This window comes from Cygnus olor, chromosome 12 (genome assembly GCF_009769625.2).
Source record: "Cygnus olor isolate bCygOlo1 chromosome 12, bCygOlo1.pri.v2, whole genome shotgun sequence".
NCBI lineage: Eukaryota > Metazoa > Chordata > Aves > Anseriformes > Anatidae > Cygnus > Cygnus olor.
Genome location: NC_049180.1, coordinates 10,421,551 through 10,446,363, shown reverse-complemented (window position 1 = coordinate 10,446,363; position 24,813 = coordinate 10,421,551). Strand labels below are relative to the sequence as shown.

At 39.8% G+C, this 24,813-nt stretch overlaps 1 protein-coding gene and 1 long non-coding RNA gene across 3 annotated transcripts in view; one reads left to right on the top strand and one right to left on the bottom strand.

Annotated features, from left to right (window-relative positions):
• LOC121076480 overlaps positions 1-24,813 on the bottom strand; it is a 231,963-nt gene that overhangs the window by 161,853 nt on the left and 45,297 nt on the right. The window lies entirely within an intron of this gene.
• CHST8 (carbohydrate sulfotransferase 8) overlaps positions 1-24,813 on the top strand; it is a 131,423-nt gene that overhangs the window by 83,183 nt on the left and 23,427 nt on the right. The gene's annotated exons all lie outside the window — the stretch shown is intronic.

Here is a 24,813-nt window from a genome sequence, read left to right as displayed (position 1 = left end):
TAAACTAAGAAAGTGTGTATCATGCTCGTACAAATCATGTTGGTTTTATTTTGTTTTTAAATATTCCCAAACATTTTATGTTGTTTCATTCAATGGAGGCCTCATACTGCCACAAGCAGGTGGAAAACACACAGTCTAGACACGCTACATTAACTGGTCTGCTCTTCTACCAATAAATAAGGAAAATTTTAACGAGTCTTTTCACCTGTACTCCTGCATATCCTAGAAAATTTCTTCCTATGTTTCCAGTTGTACACCAGTCCAAATATTGAACTAAATCTTCAGTCATGGTCCTGTTGCTGAATACTATATTAAATTATAATCACAATAAAATCCTGCGTTGCCTACTCTGACACACAAACATTTATTTTCTCAGAACTTCAAGAATCAGAATGCATGCAAGCCATTTACATGCACACAAAAGATTCCTTGATTGAATTGCTTTCTAGTTATTCTTAGAAAAAAAAATGAAAATGGTGCATTCCTAATTGCTATGAAAAAAATTATTCCAAGAACTGCCAGAAGGCAACATCTAAACACATTTGTATGCGATCAAGAACCAACTTGGAAACAAGAAGTAAATAAGGATGAAATTTATCTTAAGATTGTGTTTCAGACTCACATTTAAAAGATCTGAAATTCTACTACTGACAATGCTGGGCTTTAATACTTCTTTTAAGAAAAATTCTTGTAGTATTTAGAATTGGAAGTTCCAACGAGAACGGAACATCAGCTGAACAATTGCCATCCCCAAGCGGTCACTAGAAAGCACAGATTTTCAGTCTTGGTCTGTTATTGGCTTACGAGCACCTACAGCTTGATGCACGCTTAGAGCCACAACCACAAATCATCCGCACTCAATCCTTGGAGTGTCACAAAAGGAAAAGTTATAAGGAAATAAAGGGCACATAATGGTGTGACTTTATTAGGCCTGCAATAAACAAATGTCTTCCAAAGTCACCTGCTATACAGCCTTCCCTGTTTCCTCATATCAATAAAAATAAAATAATTTCATGACAGGGCACGCAGAGAGAGGGACACAATACTACATCTTCTACAAACAATCAGCAGGAAGAAAAACTCTCAGTTTGAACACTGGGGACAAGATTTCTCAGATGTCCCAGGCAGAAAATCGAGAAGATGCAGAGACACTGGAAGCCCATAACCCCAGCAGAGGCTGCCAGGGAGGAAAAGAGCTGCAGTTCCACCAAGTGGTGGGTTTCATTTCATTGACAAGGCAACTTGTCAAAGGTCACAGACAGAGATGACACATGGAAACTGTTAAACTGGCACAAAAGTCAGTCTGACAGTTCAAATTTGCTCACAAAAACTTGAAGGCAGAATTTTATTGCAGCAGAATTTATTCAGAATAAGGTACTCTTAATTAGCTTTCTCCGATTCCGCGATTATTTACCATGCTGTTCCAAATTTATGTTGGTATGGACATTCACTGAGTTCCTTCAACTCCGCATACTGAAGAAACAAGGCTGGAAATACTTGTCAGATTTTCGGAGATGAAGGCATATGTTTCACAGCATTGTTTCAGCACTTAAAATTTAATTCATCATTTTGACTGCTAATATACAGATATAAAATCTGATAATCCAGATGGCACAAATATGTCTTACTACACAGGATCAAAATCATGGGCTATTCTTTTTTTTTTTTTTTCCTTTTAGAGGAAACACAACCTTAATTAATGGGTTCAACGTTAATTAAAAATACATGGATCTGTACAGACCACAGTATGCTACATGGTCACTTCTTTTCTGTAACTCCCTAATTTCCTTTGAGTCTATTTAGAGGTCTAGCATATTAAAAGAGGGAAACATACTACTTTGCTAATTATTCTGCTTACACTCACACCAGACTGCACAGCCTTAACCAGGAGATGGATAAAAGTTATTTCTCACGTGGACAAGGGCTAAAGATCAGGATCAGGCCCAAGAGAAAAATCAGGTCCTGTGACTTATTTTGATTTTTAATGCACCTTATTACAAATCACAGTCAGAAACAGGGCTTTCACACTTGCCTACATTATTTTTTTTTAACCAAGTTAGAACACAACACTAATCTCAGTTTTAACTTACCATATTTCAATTAAGGGACAATTTTACTTAAGATTAAAAAGGAGGATTTAGCTGTATAGGATGTTAGAAGACCACAGGAGATCTTTCTTCGGGATCTGTTTTATGATCTCTTTGTAGTTAAATTATGGGAGAACTTGTCTGTCCTCTCCAGACTACCATGAAAAATTACAAAAGGTGCTGGAAGACTGTCAGCACTAAAGCACGAACTAGTAGGCACTAACCCCAATCCAAATAATGGATGGATTACTGGCCACAACAGCAATTAACCAAGTTGTAGTACATTCAGTTGCAAGGAATTCATGTTACGAGCACTAGCAGTGAACTTGCAGGATTTTTTGTGGGAATGGGACTCTGGTTAGGGATAAGACTATAGTTACAACTTGACTTCCCTTTTCCCTTGAACTTACAGGAAATGCACATGATTCTCTCACAGAAATCCTCATGCAATAGCTCCTGAATAAGTATTTTAAAATATTGGATTCTGCAGTTTCTTATTCCACCCCTAAAGTCATTCTCTGAATTGCTAGGAGAAGACTGAAGAATCCGTCATGAAAGATGCCTAACTGCATTAGAGTGAGACTCATCTTGCAAAGCTCGGGCCCATATTCTGAACCTCCCAAAAGCTGTGAAAAAGCAAAGGACTAGAGGAAATTCCAGGTGACCCATTACAGAGAGCAGATGCTCACCAGGGGATTCCAGTCTAGATACAGCTGGTTACAGCATTCAGCCATGGACTGTGCCTAGAGACATTGTTCTTGTTTGTACATGGCACAATGCTGTTCAACTGCTCATCAGCGATGCAGAGAAGGCTAACAAGGCTCCTTTCCCATGTTAAAATTCTGCTAACTTGCAAATAAACATGAACTCACTCCTTTTTTTCTTTCCTGGATCCAAACCCCTCACAGGTTAAGTCTACCATAAGTAAAGCAAAGGCTTTTTGGGGGGAAAACTTACCGAAATATTGTTAATTGCATGGTCCCATTTCTTAATGCTGTTACATCTTTGATGATCTTCCTCGTGAGGCTGTCTAGTGTGTTTAAGGAAATGTTAGCAGGTATGCCCTTCATTTCTCATCTCTAACCACACTGGAAATACCTAACATGGTTCACTGCTACCCTGGGGAGCTTGTTTGAAACCTGGCACAAAAGAGGACCACTGTACCTCACCTGGGTCTAAAGGCTCTAGCACTGCTGCCTGTTAAAAGTTACACCACTGACTTCTGTGGGTGATCCAACCCACAGACTGCAATAGCCTGAACATCAGAAAAGGGAGTTATATTATGGGAACTATTTCATCAGGGAAGCTTTCACCAAATGACAGAGGAAATAGAACAAAGTTAATTGGATAGAAAAGAATCTGGACTGAAATATGCATAGCATAGAGAGATGAAAGGCCACAAAGATACAGAGATTAAATTGTGAACAAAATAGGGGAGGAGTGCTGAAAAAGGGGTCAGGAACTATGTGAAGAAGGGCATGAAGACCACAGTGTAAAACGCTGATAAGCTGTTAATATACAAGTAGATCTGAAATAGTGTAATGGTTTCAGGAAGAGAGACTTCACACAGTAATGATACCAAGTGTTTAAAACACTTTGAAAAAATATATATATATATTTAAAGAGGGCATTAAAATAGGAAAAAAAAAGTGTGGGAAATGGTTGTGATGGGAAAATATTCAGAAATTGTAAAGGCATCTGAGCAAAGGGAAAGCCACAGGAAAAGATCCAAACGTGCAATGCATTTAACAGCAGCTGCCCAGCAGCTGCAATGTCACAGTATTGATGTTTGGTGTCCTGGAGCTTTCCCTTTAAACTGAAGGGGAAATCAATTTAACCTCAAATAGCAAAATTTAGGCTCTGCAGAACATGGCTTTAGGCATCACTTATAGGCAAACTTCTTGCAGAAAGGAAACAGCAGACAGGTAATTTAAATCATAAATAAGGAAGCAAAGACTCATAGCAATCACCTCCTAAGTACTAGGATTCAACTCACATTTTGTTTGGAATACTATCCTGTAGTCCTCTGTTCCCACCAACACCCCCCAAATCAGTAAGCGCAGCCATGTATTGTAGTTCTGCTCAAAAATAAATGTAATTCATAAAATTTGGTTTTAATTCTTTTGGGAGTCATTGAAAGTGCCACTGAGACCTTAAGGTTTCCAAAAGAAGGTAAAGTGTTTTACTGTGGAGCTGTGACATGTAGCATTAAGCAGTAGAAAATATGAACGTGATAGCCTCCTAAACAGCAAGGGTATCACCGAGGCATAGAGTAATTGAGGCTGTGAGCAGCCTCTGCAGGTCTCCTGCCCATCCTCCTGCTCAAAGCAGGGCAGACTTCAAAGTCCAGTCAGGTTGCCCTGGCCTGTTGTATCTCCGTGGGAAACTACCACTAAGATTAAGGATGAGCAGGTATTTCCAGGAGCCAATTTTCCTTCCATTGTCTCTGTCAAATAAGAAATGATGGTCTCTGAATTGCGTAAAATCTGACACAAAGGAAAGTCCAACTTCATTGTTAGTGGTGCAAATGCATTCAGAGGAGATGGTGCTTGATAGGGATGGCGCAACAGTCCCGATCTGCTCCCTGACTTCTGCCCCCTGAAAGGAAGGCAGCGGGGGTTGGCACAACAGTGAATGGAGGCTATCCCAGCGTTTCCTGCTATGAACTCATTTAAAGCCATGCATGAATTCAAGAGAACTCCAGATTGCACTGTACTGACATTTCCTTTTGGAAAAAGAAAGTGAAGTGCTTCTGACCCCAGTCGTTATGCTTTGTAGAAACTGGTCCTCTCACAGCTAACGAATTCATTTCTGTTGCGTAAAGCAATGTTCTCATAACTAACGCGATCTAGGGGGTAAGAACAGAGAGGAAGAAAAGAAAGCTTCACCCCCTGTGTCATCAGAGTCCTAGTGATGTTAATGGGCTCCTTGCACCACATCTAAGATTAACCTCAGTATCTGAATGCATTAGTGCACTGTACAGGCACACAACGAACCAACATTTCAGCCCAGAAGTTACGGCTCAGCACCAGACTCTCGGAAACACAGAAATAGCACACACCGGTGTTGCTTTGGTAGGCACTCCAAGCCCCATTACTAAATGGAGTCCCTGCACTGCACTGAAAACAAGATATAAATAATAAGTTATAACTTCTGCAAAGCAGTCACTAGTTCCTCGGAAAAAAAATGTTTAAAATAGCCCTTATTGAACACAATAAAAGATGAGAGCTCTTTTGCATCTAGCTTTACCAAGACTTCCACTAAATGATGCTGTCACACACTTACTGTGCTGTTAAATACCAGGCTGCTGCTGGGCTTTATTTAAAGGCCACGTACACACACACTACGAAGTCGGCATTGGATCAGCATTAATGCTGAGGAAGACAACAGAGAAACTACAGTTTTAGTATTAAACATCTATTTACCGTTGTTTTCCTCAGCAATACAATACAGAAATGGAAGTACAGTGGCTTCTACCTGGTAGTCAGAAGATCTAGCAACCCAAAGCATCATCTTATGAATACCTTTGAAGAACAAGGGTTGCTAAGAGAAGCCTGAAACATTTCTCTGCCTCTGCTTCACATCAGGTGATTAGCACTGTTTAACACAGAGGTACAAATTATGAACCAGTCTCAAAACTTGCAATGGCATTTTTACACAGATTGGTCACTTCGTCACCAGAGTTCACCTTTCTAGTCTTGGTGCTCTAAGCTGCGTCTTTGCCCCTTAACCCAAGAAGTGAACTCGGCCTTTCTGCACCACCTGCCCAAGGGCAGCACAACTGAGCAGCCTGACTGCCTTAGGTTATAAGAAATAACTCCCCACCTCTACCAGCTGGGAGCAGGTCGATCTGGCTTCCCAGTAAATTCTGAGTTAGGGAAGAAGATGAGAGCAGTGCTCAGAGACACAGGAGCTGAACATGCAGGTTGTGACAACCTCACGGGGGGTTCTCAAAGATGCATGAAAACGGGGCCCGAGGGAAAAGTAACAACCAAAGAAAGTTTAGTGATGTGTCCCTCACAGCCAAGGAGAGCAGAGCTGGTCTGTCAGCAGCCCTGCTAGGAGAGCCGTATAACTCCTAATTGCATGTGTTGATCAGGAAGAACATATCCCAGCGTCTGCTGGGTATCATCCTACAGGTACCATCACCCATCTTGTGGGCTGTGATGGATGGACCAGACACCCGTCAACAGCCACTGGGGAAGACTCCTGCGCTGGAGGGGGAGGCTAACCAAGCTGTCTTTTCCTCCCAGGCTACCATGCTCTATCAGTTCTTTCAAATTTAAACTGGTTTTGATCAGATAAAGCAGAGCTACATGGAACGGTTGCTCACTCATTAATCCCTCTGAGAGAACGCAGCACAAATGAGTACAATTTAGGCTGTCAGAACTGTCACTTTTCTACATGTTTTATTTAATGTAGATTTATTAATCCACATTAACAGTGAAGTGAAAACCTTTTGTTATAGTGGGAGAAAGGAAAGGGATACTGGAAACCTTTCAGTTCTTACCAAGGCTACTAAACATAGGACAATATTATGAAAACACTTATTTCACAATCCCTAAAAGAATGAAGCTGTTTCCAACGTGAACCACATGAAACTTTTTCATTATTTAAAATTCAATGTGACAGAAGTATCTGCCTATGGCAAATTTTATAAATACAGGCTCTTAAAAATATTTGAACATGAGTCTGTGTCTGTCTTTACTGAAGTATTTGCATAACGGCCCCCTCCAAGCTCCCTGCACAGAGCCCGAGGAAGCTCCCCGATGGTCAGCACCTGCCACCTCCCCTTCTGCCTCCTGCAGGTACACTTCACAGCTCTGCAAGAGGCTGAGCAGCAAAGAGGAGCACAAAACAGCTGCCCCTATCCCACCTTTTCCTAAAAACCTCACAAATACACACAAACCTTTAGCACAGCAAAGGTTTGGCACTGGGCTTTTTAGCACCTGTGCTCTGCACAACTCCTGGGTCCACGCTGCTGCAGCAAAACCGCAGGGTGCAGGCTGTCTCCACCGAGGTTCACTGTCAAAGCATCATTCCCGGCTTAGATTTAAGGCCTGGACTACTTTAGCTTGGACAAAATGATCCTGATAAATTACACAGAGCAACAGAAAAGCACAAATTGCTTTCTTAGGCTCACATACCCTGACAAACACTAAAGTTTGCTCAAGTCTTTCATTGCCCTTAAGTCATTGAGGTCTTCCCAAACACATCACTACCTTCAGTCTCACCCATGGAATGAGACACTCCAGCTTGTTCACATCATTCCTGTTGATTGACAGAGGTTTCTCTTACACTGAGTTAATTCCTTGTGTTGTTGGAGCTACAGAGTATGTCTCTCATAGCAGCCAAATGCTGTGCAAACCTGATCCTCCTCATCGTTCCTACAAACATACACTTTCCACGTGCTAATCTTCAGTGGATAATGTCTTGAAAAATCATAGTGCTGCACGTAACAAGGGTAGCCAAGAAGACACATTCCCTCCCTATTCCATAATTCAACTGAAAGTCATGCATAGTGAGATTCTCTACTGCCCTGCACTCTAAGAGCCATTTTGTTTATGCAGAATAGATATAAGAGCGCAGCCCCATTCCTCTGAGTGTGTATTATGCTGCTGAGAGCGTGTCTGTGTCTGCACAGGCATCATTGTCATGCAAAGCAGAAAGACAAAGGAATCAAGCCCAGAAAATTGCTGCTCAAATTGCCATTTGACATGAGACTTGAGACTTGGCAAATGCCAAGTGTTCTTTTTTGGAACAAACCAAGACCTCTGCCTGTTCAGAAGGTGTGGAAGGCAGAAAGCCTAGCACCTGAGCTGCTCAAGTTTTACCTCTGCTTTGTTTCTCTTTTCCTGAGCTCAGTACTTATGAACATATTTTACTCGTGAACTCATTTACTCATGAACCTATTTTACTGAACAAACAAGTAAAAGAAAATATAACAAGGCTGTCCAAAGTTAAGGCAATGGCAAAGACAAGAATAAAACCCCAGCAAAGAATGAGCATCCTGTCTTAACCTCACAGCTGGAAGTCAAAGGTATGGCCTTCTTCTGAAACACAGTCCTAGGGATTCCTACCCATTGTTGCTTCTGTGATCAGCCCTTGCAGCTCGCAAGAAAATTGAAGTTTCAAGTACTTTTTTCCAATATAGTACAGACAATAAAACATATTGCAAGTCTACATTTATTAACCTTCTTGAAATGACATACAAATCAAAACAATTCAGTTTGCAAGAACTAGGTTTACTGCTATTTTCAGGAGTTGCAAGATGTAGCTATATTGTAAACTACATTCTTTAATTTGGTTTTGGAGTTTAATCATGATCTATCATTCCCCATTTCAGTGGCATTTGGATACTACCAAGTTTTTGTAATATTAATAACATCATAATCTTCATTAGTATGCAAATCTATACCATCTGACAAGCTCCTGCTCTCTTCCATGAGCTCCTTTGTTGTTGCGGCCTCATGAATTTCATTACAAGACTAGATTATTATCAAATAGCGGGAAGGGGGGTGGCATGGAGAAGAGAGAGAATGACGTGGAAATTATAATCTCATTTTAATAATGAATCCAGTTTCATATTGCAATTCGTTTTCTTGCACCAGATGCTGCTGAGAGAAAAGGAAGCAGAAGGGAGAAATACTTACAAAACTGCTCCTGCACAGTAACCTTTCCAGCATATGCCACTGGAGGGGAGGGCTGGAGAGAGATGTTTCCTAGCCCCTTGCCTCATTTACATTTCAAATAACAGCCATGATTCTATCCATATGTTTTTGCATTTCAGAGCTTTATGTATAGTAAAAGTAAATAAAACCAATACATTGCTGCCGTTCAATAACTGATGGCCATTTGCTCTCCAAGTAAACTGGTATCAATCAGCCTTAATAGGAGATCACAATAATTATTGCTTAAAAACTATAAGCCACAGTCTGTGGCTGTAAAAATAACTCGAAAGAATAGCAAGAAGCTCATAAGAGTGCAAACATTCCCTCCTATCCCAAAGCACCAGGGCCCCGTGCCCGCTCCTCCTGGGCATGGCATTTCTGAATTCATTGCTCAGAGCAGCCGAGGCTGCCCCCTCACTCCCAGCTCAGCCTCACTGCCCTTCCTTGTCTCACCCAGCACCTGTACTTTTAGACTACAGTGAATCTGGGGGAGGGCTTGCCTTTTCCTCACATCTGTACAAGTCCTAGACTAACACACTGGAGGGAGGGCTTCCATCCAGAGGGACCTTCACCTGTTTGAGAGCTGGGCCTGTGCAAACCTCCAAGTTCAAGGCCAAGTGCAAGGCCCTGCATGATTCGGGGCAATCCCAAGTGCAAACCAGGCTGGATTGAGAGCAGCCCTGAGAAGAAGGGCTTGGGGATGTTGGCTGATGAGAATCTCAGCACGAGCCAGCAACATGCGCTTGCAGCGCAGAAAGCCAACCATGTCCTGGGCTGCATCGAAAGCAGCGTGGACAGCAGGGTGAGGGAGGGGATTGTCCCCCTCTGCTCTGCTCTCGTGAGACCACACCTGGAGCCCTGCATTCAGCTCTGGGGCCCCCAGAACAAGGAGGACATGGACCTGTTGGAGCAAGTCCAGGAGGGCCATGAAGATGATCAGATCTGAAAACATAAACGATTCCAAGCAGGCAAGTGGGACTCACTGAAGCTGCTCCAAGATCCAATATTGAACACCAATTTCTATCCTTTCTAAAAATTTTATATTTTATCTGAATTGTTTCTTTGTTATTAATATCAGTCATTGCTTTTATTAAGTCCTACAATGCTCTCTACAAAGATCTCTACAAAGGACCATGAACATATTTTTTGAGCAGAAAATTCAATCACCATTAAGTATGGGATTATCTTCTCCTTTCCTATCGAGCACTAGTACACATCAGTTAACTCGACCACATGAATCTAAATAACACTAACTGTTCTTTATTAACCGAGTTGTTAGATGTCTCCCCTTCTCAAAGCACAGATTTTAATACTGGAGCAAGAATGAATCTCCAAAAATTCTCTATGAAATGTGTAATTAATCTAAACTATTTATCACTTACAAAGCATTAGTACACTCAACAAGAATGCCCAATTTTAAAAGATATTTTGTATTATTTATCAAAAAGTGTGAATTAATGTGACCTACAGCTCAAGACTTCAGTGTTTTTTCCTTATTTAAAATATATATATTCAAATGCTAATGTAAAAATGTTTATATTTTAAAATGCAAACTAGCAATTCATACCTACACATTAATTACACCACTTCTAGTTTTCATATTTTCCTAGCAGAGGGCTGTCAAAAATCAGAACTTTTGTCACACTGAAGTCACACCAACATGTACAGGTTCCCTTTGTTCTCCTCCTCATTAAGGAAAAACCTGTCATTAAGAGCATCTGTTTAAAGCAAGAAGAGAAATGTGTTTGGACTTTGATTATGGCAATTAAAAAAAACTCTGCTATTCAAAGATGGTGCTATTTTATTATTTAAATAACATTCCACATTCTTCTAACACATTTTACTAAGAAGATTGTTAAATTAGGTGATAAAAGGTTACTTTTGTCTTTGAAGCTGAAATATGTAACTATTATTTCTTATCTGTCTGGAATTCGAAAAGCTTCAAAATCATATGTTTTAGAGGACTCATTATCAAAACTCACCAGACTTCATAAAAAAAACAAATGCTTCACTTCCTGCCCTTGTTTAATCCCAGCTAGACAATTTCTTTTACTTTTCAAAAAGGAGGATTTCTTTCAACATTTGACAGCAGTATCTTTTTATTTTCAAACTGCACAGAGTGTGGTTGGGAAACCATAACCACCTTCTTTTCACAGCTTGAGAAATGGGGATGGTTGTGAGGGATATATTTTAAGAGGAAGGCTCAGACAAACCAGGGTAAAGAAAAACAGCGTGGGTTTTTCTGTTAGTATCACTGTTGTTATTTGTGGGTTGTTTTTTTCTTTTTAAAGCCAGAACAAGACTAACATGCACTGAAAGTGGACAAGTAGGTCATATCACAATGCAGAAGGAAGTATCGTAACAAAATCTTAATTCTCTTTACCTCCTACACATTTAAACACTGGTAAATTATTCCTACATAAACACAAAAAAAAATCCATTGGCAATATACACAGAGCTGCAAAATCATATGATGAATTACATTTTCATGTACTTTCAAAGTTTTGAAAACTAATTCATCCTGCTGAAATTACGTCATTTCAGACCTCTGAGCAGATTTGCACAGTATCATCAATTCTTAGATAACCAGACTATAATATTTCCATCACTAACATTCAAATTTCTATTTTCCACCTAAAATCCAAATGTTGTTCATCTAATGATGTTAGGATGCTGCTGTATTCACTCCTACGCAGATAAGTAGGAGGAGTTATTTATAATGCAGTTTTGATCAGAATTCAACTTGGGACAAAGTAAAAGCACAAAATCCATACCCAACATATAACCCAAGATGACAAAGTAGTAGCATGAAGGATAAAGAATAAACATATGCAGTAAGCAGAAAATACATGTATTTGATAAAGATATCTACATGAGCCATCTTATCAGCTCCTGAATTTGTCATCCTCTGTTTATGTAAACGGAAGATGCTCCAGCTACCACAAAAAAGCCCCAGCCCTGGCCAGGCTCACTCCTGCAGCCCCGGGAAGCGTTGGTAACACCCAGGGCTTTGGGGGGGGGGGGGGGGGGGGGCGGGGAAGGATTGCTGCCAATTGGTGCTGCTGGCTCTTATAGGATCTGCAGCCCCTGATTAGTACCCTGATTAGCAGTTAGTACCCCCAGTGATACCCAGCGTAAGCGACTACCAAATCCAATAGCATCGCAACAGTCAAAATTGCTGAGCAATAGCTGACTAGGTGACAATTATGCCCTTGTCCAGCAGGCTTAATTTCAAAAATACATAATTTTATTTTCTTCTCCCTCTACCTTTAATCTGTCCAAGATGATGCATTGTCCTCTTCCAGGCTTAACCATCTCCAGACAAAGCCCCTGAAAAGCCAACCCACTGCTAACGTTCTTTCCTGTGTTATTTTAGGATCCAAGATGTCTGAAGATTCAGTCACAAAGTCATATAAAGAGCTATAAATATAAAATAGACAATCTCTAAATCCAACTGCTAGTTGCTATTCTAACATTTTTAATGGTCTCTGAAGCTTATGTGCCCCATAGCACGTTAAAATTCCCTACATTTCTGCAAGACTAACTACAGGGACAAGAGCCTGAGTGTCAGAAAAGGAAAAACTGGCACAAAACCTGAAAAGAGATTCAAAAGTTTAAACTGGTAAGATTTTAACACTTACTTCAGAAGTCATATTTGCAGCCTTCTAAGGCTCAGCCAGTTATTCTCTTTTTCATTAGTAAAGCTGTAAATTAAGCTAAAATATTTTTCACTGATAATATATATTAATGAGGAACTACAAATACATTAGACCATTCTACCTTTCAAATTTTGCACATATAGAAAGCATAAGTAGTTTGACAGTGCACTTCAGAAACACAGCCCTTTGTAATAGGCTCTCCGCTGTGACCTGAAGTTAAACAGGTTTCTTTTCATCTTCTATTTGACTCCAAAACTGGAGTGTGCCAACCTGTTATGAATATTCTTCTAAATGCCAGCCAACTATCTTTTTCCTTTGTGCTTTAATTAAAGGACATTTACCCTTGTAATAGGTATTTAATAGCAGGCAATTTTTTTGACATCTAATATGCTATGGTTGTCTTGCAGTGACTACATGTTAATAGACATTAAAGATTCCAGAACCCTGGTAAATAGGGTAATTAGACAGGACTTAGGCGAAGCACTATGAAAAATTCCTTGGGAGCAGTAACTTAGTAAGAAAGGGAAGAAATACTGTTTTATAGTCAAACCTGAAGAGCTTTTAAATTTAAAAAGAAAACATAAGGAGTTTTTACACACCCTGTTAATCACTATTTGTATTTCTGAAGTTGCCTCTTTGTCTGAGATTACACAGTCCTATGTGTTTTTGACTTTTGACCACAAATGTGTTTGTTTGTAGATAGTATAGCCAGAGCCCTACATAATTCCACAACTTTCAAATGACAAGAAAATAAAAAACTAGGGTCAATGGAAGTTAACAACTTAAATGGCTTGCTGATTCTGTGCTTTGTTTTTATACAGTAAATTTGCCTGTGTGCAGTCCTATTCAGTAGGGGCTTAAATATCATTTGTGAACTAATATTCTTACTAATTTCAATGAAAGACATCAAACCGAAGTTCAAATCTAAGTTGGTGTGCCTATAAATCTAACAAGAATCAGTGCAGGTAAGCTGCAGCCAGCCTATAAATGTGACAATGTGCAGTTATGTTGTCTTGGCAAAGGCTATCGGCAAGGAAAGGCATTAGGAGAGGAATCTTTTACAAAGCTATTTCGCACTGTGAATAGTAATTAGAAGCACACAATCTGCTGCAAGGTTAAGAAAACCTTTTATTTGCTCTGAAGTCGTCTCAAGAGTAGACTAAATTTATAGGTAAAACACACGGTATTATAGCTAGGAAAAGTAATTCAGGTTAGCATTTAGTAATCACAAACATTACCATAACTTTGATGGCATTCTGACTTCAGCCATTCAACAAAATGCAAAGATTTGAACACTGCAAGTCAGTAATGGACTGAATGCTAAATACTGATGCCTTGTAGACCCATAACTGGGCTGAGATCATAAGGCTGTGCTGTTGACACTGTAATTTATTGCAATGTTAAACACTAAAGTACACATTGTATTTTACTTCTGAAAAAGATGAAGAACAAAATCACCTGGCCTCTTAGTTTAACAAGGTGTGAATGTGGTGCCTTTAATACACTATTTGCAGCCAGCAGAGATAGAGGAAGCAATTAATTTTTTATATCAATTATTCAGTCACAATTACCACCACAGCTACACAGTCTGCCCATACAAACTTCTAGCACAGATCATCCCACCTGCACTTCAGTACGGATTATTCACTAAAGCACTGGAAAAATAATGCCAACTGAAAATGAAATGATTTACAAAACTGTGCCAGTTTTACCAGAAACATTTCAGAGAAAAGTCAGTAGACACCAAAATATCCTCGTTAGTCTTAAACAAAGTATGGATTTTTTTCTCCAATAAAAATAATTCTGTAAATAATTTTGTAAAAATGCCAAATTCTCTAAGAAAGAAACCCTCTCTTCAGCTTTTGTCATTCAAACAAGAAAAGTATCCAGGTTTGGCAACTGAATTTTGGAACTCTGCAAGCCTTGTCCTTATAATTGTTCCTAACATGGGGGAATATAGATTTTGTTTAAATGAAGGGTAAACTATAATAGTTATCACCTCTTATTTAGTAAAACCAACTTATTACTCAAATTATTAAAAAGAATGCTAATACCTGAGAAAATCAAGTGCTAATTGTATGAATTAAAATGACTGTCATTACTTTTACAAAAGACATTTTATCCCATTCTTATATCCAGCACAGTTCAATTTCTAATGGCAACAGATTCAAAGATCGTATCAAATGAGAAGAATTTATAATACTTAGACCTGTAAAATGTTTACTTTCTCCTATTAATAAATGGATCCAATAAGAGTATGGATAGCCAGAAACACAGCCTATGATCAAAAAACTACAGTTAGTTATTCTAATTCTCAAAAACAGAAGCATTTTAATTCTGTCTTATCTGCCCTCTGAGAATGCATTGTGCAATTTTGACAGCTGCAGTATGTGTTATACTTCAAAGGAAATGGGATAACAGCTTGGGATGTCTTTTCTGATTGCACTCCATTGTGACCTCCCGCTATACAGATAGCTATCCATGAAACTGGACTGACACCATATTTGCAAGCTGACCGTTCCTATTTCACAGAATATTTCTGGAGATTTTATGGTAGAAGACAACGAAAAATATAAACCTTCAACAGAATACTCAAGCTTTAGAAACACTCAAGGTTTATGATAAATTTCTCTTTCAGTTGGGAACAAAAAGCAGTATAATGAATGTTTCCAGTCTTTCATTGTTTCCATTGTCTCCAACTTTCCTCGTAGACATTGAGGTCTTTAGGGTCTGTCCCCCATCTTTTGCTTGGGTATGAAAATCCTAGTACTCCTGTTATAACATCAATAGCTAACAGTGTCTAAAGAGGTCACTTACTTTAAAACAATTATAACAAAGCTCTCTGCAAAAACTTACCTCTCCAAAAGGCTGAAATGCTTATGTCTGAAGGAAAACAATCAGGACATTCAAATGTTGGCTAAGAAAATATAGGCAGGCCGATTGGAATAATGTTCCAATCAAAACCATGATAATGTCCCATGAAAACCAACAAGAAAATTGCATAATGACATTTACAGTATTTACCAGGAATTGTCCCTTACTAGCAAGAGCACTGTCACGTAGCAAAGGTAACCAAGTGGTCTGTTTGGACGATGCTTAGAGGCGATTTACTCAGCACAAGGGCTTCTACCCAGACCGCCAGTGGCATCCGCAGGGGGTTTGCTGTGGTGGCTTTTCATCATGCACTAATAGTGCACGTCTGAAATCCCCACCCTGCTTTTTATGCTCAGAGAAGATGAGACAAACTCATTGCTGTAACAGGCCTTCCTTCTTCTCATTTAGGCACATGGCATCACTGGCTTCCTGCATCCCCTTAGACAACGTGCTCTTTCCCGTCCCTTATTTCCCCCTTGCTCCTCCTGCCTTCCCTTCATCCTACCCAACACAGCTTGTATTTATCTCATCTGACACATCTTCACCTCCAGATTAAAAGCCTTCCTTCTTCTTCCTTCTCAACACAGACGTCTGAATTATTCTTAAAATCACTACGAATTTAGGTCAGAAGTACCCTCTGGAAGCCTCCAACTCGACTGCCTGCTCAAAGTAGGGCCAACCTCAGGCCTCCAACCTGTCTTTTCTATTCCTTTTATATTTGCTTTTCTTTTTGCACCTCTTCTAGTTATTTATGACTAGACATCCAAAGCAAAACCAGACTAAGATCATGGCGCACAACATACGTGGCACTGAGATCAGCAGCTGGTCAGGAGCCTGTGATGCTGAGGCCTTGCCCTTCCCCTCCACTTGGCTTCCTAAGTCATGAGGAAGTTTCTTCCTCAGCATCTCTTACTACAAAAGACCACATAAGGGAATCTACAACCCCAGATACTCAGCCTGTGCACTGAAGAGCAACAGAACTGCCTCCACACCTTTCAAAACTAATGACGAGCATCTGCAACTCCATCCCAGAGGCTCCTAAAATGGCCAACCTGAAGAACAACTACTGACAACTTCAGGAACAGAAGGACTCAGTGTCAAATCCCGGAAACACTGCAGGGAAACCCTTACAGCAGTTCGAGGTGGAATATCAGCATGTCTCAAAGGCAGAACCGGCTGGTTTCAGAGACTATGTGCTTCTCAGTCAAACCAGGAAGAGTTTACTTTGGAAATATAAATCTAAAATGCAGCTTGGGATTTGGGACATTTCTAAAAGAAATCTTTCAGGGGTATTCAGATGTATTTCAATAAACCAGCTCTTAAAGATTTTTTTCAAGCGTTTCTTCCTTTCAAAAGAGCACTGTTTAATAAGACATCAGTGAAAAATAAAAAAACTGTATTATAAATCCAAGGTGATGCATACTCTAAAGAGAAAAATGACTTCCTTAGACATGCTTATAATCAGCTGAACACCATTATTCAACAGTTCTCCTTTAAACATTAATCATAATATTGTGCTTGTTTGCTTTCAGATTTTCCTTTCATGTTGGCTTTGTTCCCTTTTCCCTGTTACTTCCAAAAGATACAACAGAGACTCACAGCTACATAGCAATAAATTAATTCTACATTAAGGATAACTGGATAATTACAAAATCTTCAGGTACCTTTTCCTCCTGGTTTAAGGCAGATGTAATCTATCTTTAAAAAAAAAAAAAAAAAAGTCCCATTTTATCAAGAGAATGTGAAACCTGTAGAAAAATGTAGTTAGCAGAAATCACCTTGGGATGCACAAAACACCATCTTAACAATTCAAAGATAATACTGCTTCTTACTTCATCACATGACATCAAATGAAAATCTTTTTAATTGTGTAATATCGACTCTTCCTCTAAATAGACTGTAGAAAGCCTTTATGACCATTTGCTTTCCTGTGTTTCTTGGGAAGGTAAATTTTCTTTTGAGTCATTACTACTTCAGGTACAGTCATTGTGATCATCTTTAACGCTAATAAATGTTTCTGAAAAAAGAAATATACTGGAAGATGTCCATTTTCCAAAGTGAATTATTGCTCCTCTATTAGTTGGTAGCACTTTAGAAGATTCCTTCTTTAGTTCATTACAATGCTGGCTTTCTAATGATATTCACCTGCTTCAGAAGAAATAATCTGGCAATCAATGTTAGCTAATGGATACTTCAGAACTTTCCCTCCTGTTGGAATGCTGTATACATGTCCTCCAGATAACTGTCCCACCGATGTATTTAATAGAATGATGTACCTTTAAAATTTCACTATTACTGATTGCTACCCACTTTCTACAACGCACAGTGCACCCTGCTGCCTCACAATCCCTCCTATTCTGAGTCAGAAAAATTAGTTTTTAATATCATTCTTTGTCCTCATCTCAATTTCATATGTAATAGCAAAAAAAAAGTAGGCAAAAATGGAGAAAAGCAAGATGATTTTTTGTTACGCTCAACTCCCAAGACTCCCTTTATACAATATAAAAAACTGAAATGCATGTTACTCTTGCTCTTTTTTATATCTATAGTTCATTTCATCAGACTTTCTTTCATGTATCCATAAAGTGATTCAAACAACAGAAATAGTCTGAGTAAATACAGAGTTGGTTTTCATTTTATGCCTGGAACAACTAGGCTTGCAGATACAAAATTTCAGTTATTACATTTAACAGACAGAGCTCTGGCCTTTCAAACATGCGAAGTTATATTAATCTCCAACAAATGGTACTTTGGCTCTCACTCAGGGTAAATCATTATGCAGTGCTACTTCCATAATAGCCTTAATTAAATCTGTTCTCTTTTTGTTCAGGTTGGAGACCACAGAAGGGCACAGTTGGCTGTCTGAGCCTTTTGGCTATGACCGTATTATCGGTCAGAGCATTGCACAAGCAAATATCAGTTTTTAATATGCCTTGCTAAGGTCATTCCTACCCACAGCACAGTAGCAAGAGGCAAAAAGAAACATAACCAAGGGTAAGATATGTATTTCTAGCTGGCCAAGTGAAAAATGCATTTTGTTGATGCACCACAGGAGAAACAGCAGCACTGGATTTTTCCGCTAAGCATGAATAATATCTTCTGTCTTAAAATGTGGTTCACAGAGCTATCACCAATCATGACCTTTTATATGGAGTGTCCTCTTTATATGGAGTGTCAGCTTATCTTTGTAGACAAGATTTACTACACACAGGTTAAACTATACAATACATACCGAGTATAGATAGAATCATAGAGTCATCTAGGTTGGAAAAGACCTTCAGGAACACCAAGTCCAACCACCAACCTGCCCTTCCAAGTGCCGTCACTAAACTCCAGCTCCTAGTACCTAGTACATCTACTCATCTCTTAAATACCTCCAGGGATGGGCACTCCACCATTTCCCTGGGCAGCTTGTTCCAATGCTTGATCACACTCTTTGTAAGGGAATTCTTCATAACATCCACTTTAAACCTTTCTTGTCATAACCTGAAACCGTTTCCTCGTGTTTTATTGCTTGTCACCCGAGAAAAAGACACCCACCTCGCTCCTCACAACACAAACATCTTTCAGGTAGTTGTAGAGAGCAATAAGGTCTCCCCTCAGCCTCCTCTTCTCCAGATTAAACAACGCCACTTCCCTCAGCCACTCCTTGTAAGTTCCTTCACCAGCTTCATTGCTCTTCTCCACACGTTTGAGCAACTCTATCCTTCCTGTAGATGAGGTATCTATATCTCGTAGTGAGGGAGTATGTATACTACGTACTCAAATCAGCTACACAAAATGGATCCTTCTCTGCTCATTAATGGGACCAATTCCATGGTTTACATTCAGTTACGGATCAGACAGCAACAACAACAACTGTGACAGGACAGATTTGGTTCTGCTCAATGACAATCCTCCCCAGCTGGAATTCGGTTCAAGACTCAGTGTAATTGGTATGGGTTAAACAGATCAAAAAAAAAAAAACACACCACAACTCTGCCCCAAAGATTTTTTTCTTTGTCCACCTGAAGCAAACAGCCAAAATCATCAGTATTCCCACTTACAGGAGGGAATGACTTGCCCAACATCACACAGAGGATCTACAAAAGTAGAGCTCAACACTGATAAGCTGAGCTTGCTCTACTGCCTGCCTGCAAAAGGTGATGGAGAAGAGATACTGCTGTCTCAGGCTCTTGAAAATTACAAGAATATGTCACACTCCATGTGTCCCTACATGGATGGAAAGGAATTCATTATCCTTGGGGAATAAGAACTGTATAAGGAGGACTAAGCAAGCTAGTCAGAAAGAAGATAAATACGCTTTTATGGAGGTTACTGGAATAGATATTCCCCCCGCTCTCCAAGTATGCTGCAGAGCTCAGTAGGAAAGCTGATTTATCCTGTGAGTGCGCAGCAGTTGCTCCCTGCTAGAGCTGCTGTTTAAGTTTAATTGGAATACATAGTGCTTTTGTAACATTTATATCATAGGGAACATTTAAGAAAAGCAGAAAGAGCCTTTCAGTTTGACACACGCTTCTGTTGTGATCCTGATCGCTGAACCCAAGTGGAAATATGGGCCACAGAATGATTTCTGGGCGGCTGTTTCAGTCGGTAATTCCAGAGGCAGAAGCGGCTTCTTGCAGAGGAAAAGAAAAATGGGCCAAGAGTGGCTAACGCCAGGGACTGGCAGTGGGATATGGAGCCTTTCAGCTCGAGGTCACTGCTTGGATTCCAGCACAGGGCTGTAGTAACCAAGAAGTTATTACCATCAAATGGAGGTTCAGTTGGCTAAGACAAATCATTTAAATGGCTTCAGTTTCCTATAGGCACATGTGGCAGAGAAAGCACTGTTAAAATTAGTGAAACTGCATAGTCAGTGATATGGAAGTCTTTGGGACTTTTTTCTACATTGCCAGAAACGAAATGGTGACAATGAAAAATCCTGTAATGCTTCATTGAAGCAGCACAACAGTGGCTGCCCTTCTGCTCCCATTCAGAACATCACACAGAAAATTAAAAGCATTATATTATAACAAGAAGAATCAAAAATATGCATTTTTTGTTTACACCATTTTGAACAAATCATCACAGGAAGAATTACTTGGCTATAACTATTTTGTAAAAACATAGGCACCCTTTCTATTTAATGATACCACTTTCTGTGGCTAACATGAAGCCCAGTAAAGTGACTCTACTGTGGCTTATACGCGACAGAGCAGCCTCCCTCAGAATCCGCATACGGCATTAAAATGCAGCTAACCACGTTCTGTTACCAGGGCATTTGGGAAAGCCAATGTCAAGACTGAATTCATGTAGAGCCATTCCTGTTGCATTTTATTCCAGCCAATATTCCTGATTTTATCAATCACATTATATAGGTCCAAGTGTTACCGCAGAGGCCACGGAGTTATTCGGAGTTTAATAGTTAGAGAGATGTGTTTGTTAAACAAATTTGTGCTGTTCCATTGCGAAAATTCAGTGTTCAATAGGCCTCATCACATCTTGTTTGCTGGTATGCCTGGGCCAGTTCAATAGCATGTTCAGCTGTAGAACAAAACATGCAAGGGCAAAAGTTCAAGAGTCTCGATCAGTGTTTCTGCTCTGCAGGTATGTGTACAGACTGCAGTTAGAAGATGCGTATCCACACACTCACTGGAGTTCTTTATTGATGCAAAGCAGTTTCTACATATTTAAAACAGCTCTGAAAAGTACTCAGAGCATTATGCGATTTAAAGCCTTATGAGTATCCAAATGCAAGATCTTTTTAAAGAAGAATTGCTGAAAATATTTACAAGATGCAAAGAGATTGTTTAAAAGCTGGCAATATACGACAATAAAAATGCAATATTCACTGTGAAACTTAACGTGCTTCCCACTACAACAACGGTAATGGTATGTTAACACGGACAGTGAGAATATAATTCAGGTATATGACAGATACCTGAATCTGTAGCAAAGTCACTCCAGGATGCATCCATTTAGGTGCATCCATGAAAGCAAATAAATTCCATTCTTGTTTAATAATAAGGTAGATTATAAAAGAGCCAACCTCTAGTGAAGTCTATGAATAGAAGTCCTGAGGTTTCTTTCTAGAAAATACAAAACTACTAAAGCAAGCTGGGCTTTTGTAAAAGTTAGGCTTCACAATTCTGCCTTTTGCTCATGTCGCAATAACTGGCCCATTTATTTGAACATTTGGTTTCTTTTTGACATGTTAGTTAGGTGCACAATGTAGTTTGACCTATAATTCTCAGCTCAGAGGCCAAGCATCTCTCTTATAATCAGTATTCTTCACATTTAGGTACATCTGTAGAAGTGTAGCTGTGTGAGCCAGTTTTAAGCACTGTAGATAAAAATCCAGTCCCAATGAAGCAAGTGAAGAGACTTTAGCAAAACAGGTATTGTACCATATATTATGTGATTATATTCCTGTAAATGAGGAAAAAATGAAAAGGACCTCAATGAAGTATAAGAGCAATTAAGTTAATTCCTATCCTGTGTTTTAAGGGAATGTTATCCTTCCCCAAATCCTCTTGTAGGTTTCTATAGCAGTGATACTTGTTCTGTACTGTTTTGAAGGATGACTAAAAATATACAGGAAATTGCTGACTTGGATACAGAAGAGAGACTAAAGACCATGACTGAAGTGGAGGCTTTTTTTTAATTTAAAAATCTGCGCTGATTTATACGACTATCCAGTAGATCCATTGGTTGTCCTTTTACTTTCCAGATGTGAGAGGCTACCGCAAAGAAAGTATGGGAAAGAATGGCCTTTGCACTCAGAACTGAAAAAAGCCATGGCAGTCCATCACATCATACTTCCCATGAGGCCTAACAGTCGAGTTGAAAAGCAACTCAGCTTGATAACAGAGTTACCTGGTAACTCACCAAGCCAGTCTCAAGGATGTCTCCCTCTGCTAACCTGTCTCCTACAGAAACCTGCCACACAGTGCAGCACAATAGCCACGTTGCAAAGAAGCTGCAGAGCAATAACTTGACTTCCACTGCTTCCAGTGCCACCTCAGGATAGGATCCAAATCTGTGGTGCTCCAGCTGAGCCTGGAGCGTGCGGCTCCCAGAAACAGACAGTATGTAGGCAGGGATGATAGGAAAGCGACAAAGTTCTTTCAAAATAGAATTTAAATAACCTGGGGGACAAAGGAAATCTGTAGTAAGGCAAAATATGGTTGAAGGGGAGTAACTTTAGGCACATCTCAGCCTCCTGTTGCAAGGTCCCGCAGGCATCCACAGGCAGCTGACACTCATTGCAGCTTCATCATCCATCAGGGAAACCAGCTGAGCTTCTTGCTTGGGAAACAACTGGCTCAAGGGTTGCCTTACCTCCTGCCATTGCAGGGCTTCCCAAACCTGCACCGAGGCTGCAATCACTTAGAATTCAATTGAAAGACTTAGCAGGAAGAAAGATTGCAGACATCCAGTCTTTAACACCTATCTTGCGTTTTACTAAAACAGTGGTACACTGCAAACCTCTGAAAAAAAATGTTAAAATCTTTTTCTTGTGGGAAATGTTAAAGATGATGATAAAAACTTCCTGTGACTCTTGCCCTGCCATGCTCAGGTACCTCCTGATTTCCTTAATTGCAAGAATAAATCGTTACCTCATACACAAGGGGAATCTTTTCTATTTCCATGTCATTCTTTCCACTCTGTAGCATTTACACTAAGAACCTTTTTATTCTTGTTTCTCTATGTGCATTATCCACTAAATATTTTTCTGAACACCGGTGGTACTTGCAGAATTAAGTACTTAGTATTAAACGCACTGGGTATTCATCTTATACCAAACACTCCCTCTGTGGAAGAGAGCTGGCACATGTCCGTGACGCTGCAAGGTAATGATTTTGCAGGCATTGACCCAAAAGTAGATTGTCCATTAGCTCACACACATGTTCTGCCATTAATTATGTTAGCACAGTCAAATACCATGATCACTATATTCCTCACTAATGCTGCCACAAGGCACGCAGCTGATGCATGGATGTTAGCTATGTGGATACGGAAGTGTTTGTAACATCCATAAGTTCTGGAGGAGTAGGAGAAGGGAGAGTTATGATCCTTTTATGCAAACTAAGCACTGAAAGGCTCTATCAAGATATCAAGAGATGAGAAATACCGAGGTTATAAGAAACTAATGATGTGTGAAACTGCATCTTTTTGCTCTCTGAGTCACCCTGCAAGTCAGGGGTATCAAGCAAAGGTCAGGAAAGTAAGGTTTGGAAAGCAACAAAAATGTAGCAGTTAGAAAATCCAAAGCATCACTAAAAATGTCACTATTGTGACTTGGTTAAAACCACACACTTAAGCATCTCACCAGAAGTGTAACACCTGAGCACCAGTCTCCTTTGATCTATAGTTTGCTGTCTGGACCTAAGCAAGCCGTAACTTTAAGTTCTTTTCTTGTCAATAGGTAAAATACCCCAAAAGCAAGAGAGCCATGCACATTGATTGGAAGTCTCCCAGCTGTTTTAGTATTTCCTACTTTATACTCACTGGCCACACATTCCATGTGCAGCAAAAGTGTCAAAATGATGTACTTGTATCAAAATTCTCCATACATTTTACACTCAGGCACACTGAGGTACAGAAGCCTAATTTTACAGAGCAAAAGGCTTTTTAGTGCAGTCCGTGTATGTGGTCTGATCCTGGCACTCCACTGACTGAATACAACAAGCGTGGTCCTGAATCAGGCCTTCCCTGCCTGACACAAGAGGGAACATTTGGCAGTCTGCTGCAGTCTGCCAAATTCCAGAAATAGTTAAGAATTTACTATGCATAATCTGTTTCATCACATCAGAAAAATCTTAATTTTTCCTCAGGTTACTTCACAGCACTCGAGCTATCACAGCAATATTTGCCTTTGTAGTTGCCTCAGTACAGCTGATCAGTTCTGTGGAACTCCAAGGCAAGCATCAGCTGGGAGCACCAAGTATGCCTACAACATGTAGGAATTTACCGGGTGTTAATGAGAGTTACGATTGTATCGGTAGCCTTACTTCTTTCTTCTCCACGAAATTCTACAGAGTAAAGCTCAGAAAGAAGGGGGGAAAAAAAGAGGAAAAGAACAAGACCCTGCTGCAAGTGGATTCATTATTTCCATTTTCAGGCAAGCACCTTCCTGCATTCTTCAGGGCTCCAGACAGCAAACAAACAATAGTTGATGCTAAGTTTCTCATAAAAGCACAATCAATAATTGAAGTATAACTGTGGTACAGTTTACATGGGTTTGAGTTTCAAGCTTGGTAATTACTTTAGATCACCGATCAACAACTGTTCACCATTTGCAGGATTTCTTATGTGGTCAGCACGGCACAATTCCTTCCTCTCAAAAGATCAGGCTTTTCTCAAAAAACATTGTCAGCTTTACAATAATGCATGCCTTAATTTTATCCTATAGTAACAGGAAGAAAAAAGAGGCTGTAGGTCAGATGAAGTACAGGCAGGCGCCTTGGATTTTCCCCTGCTAGATACCTAATATAAGAAATAGTAGCCTGGCTGTACCTAGAGTCCCTTTCAAACAAT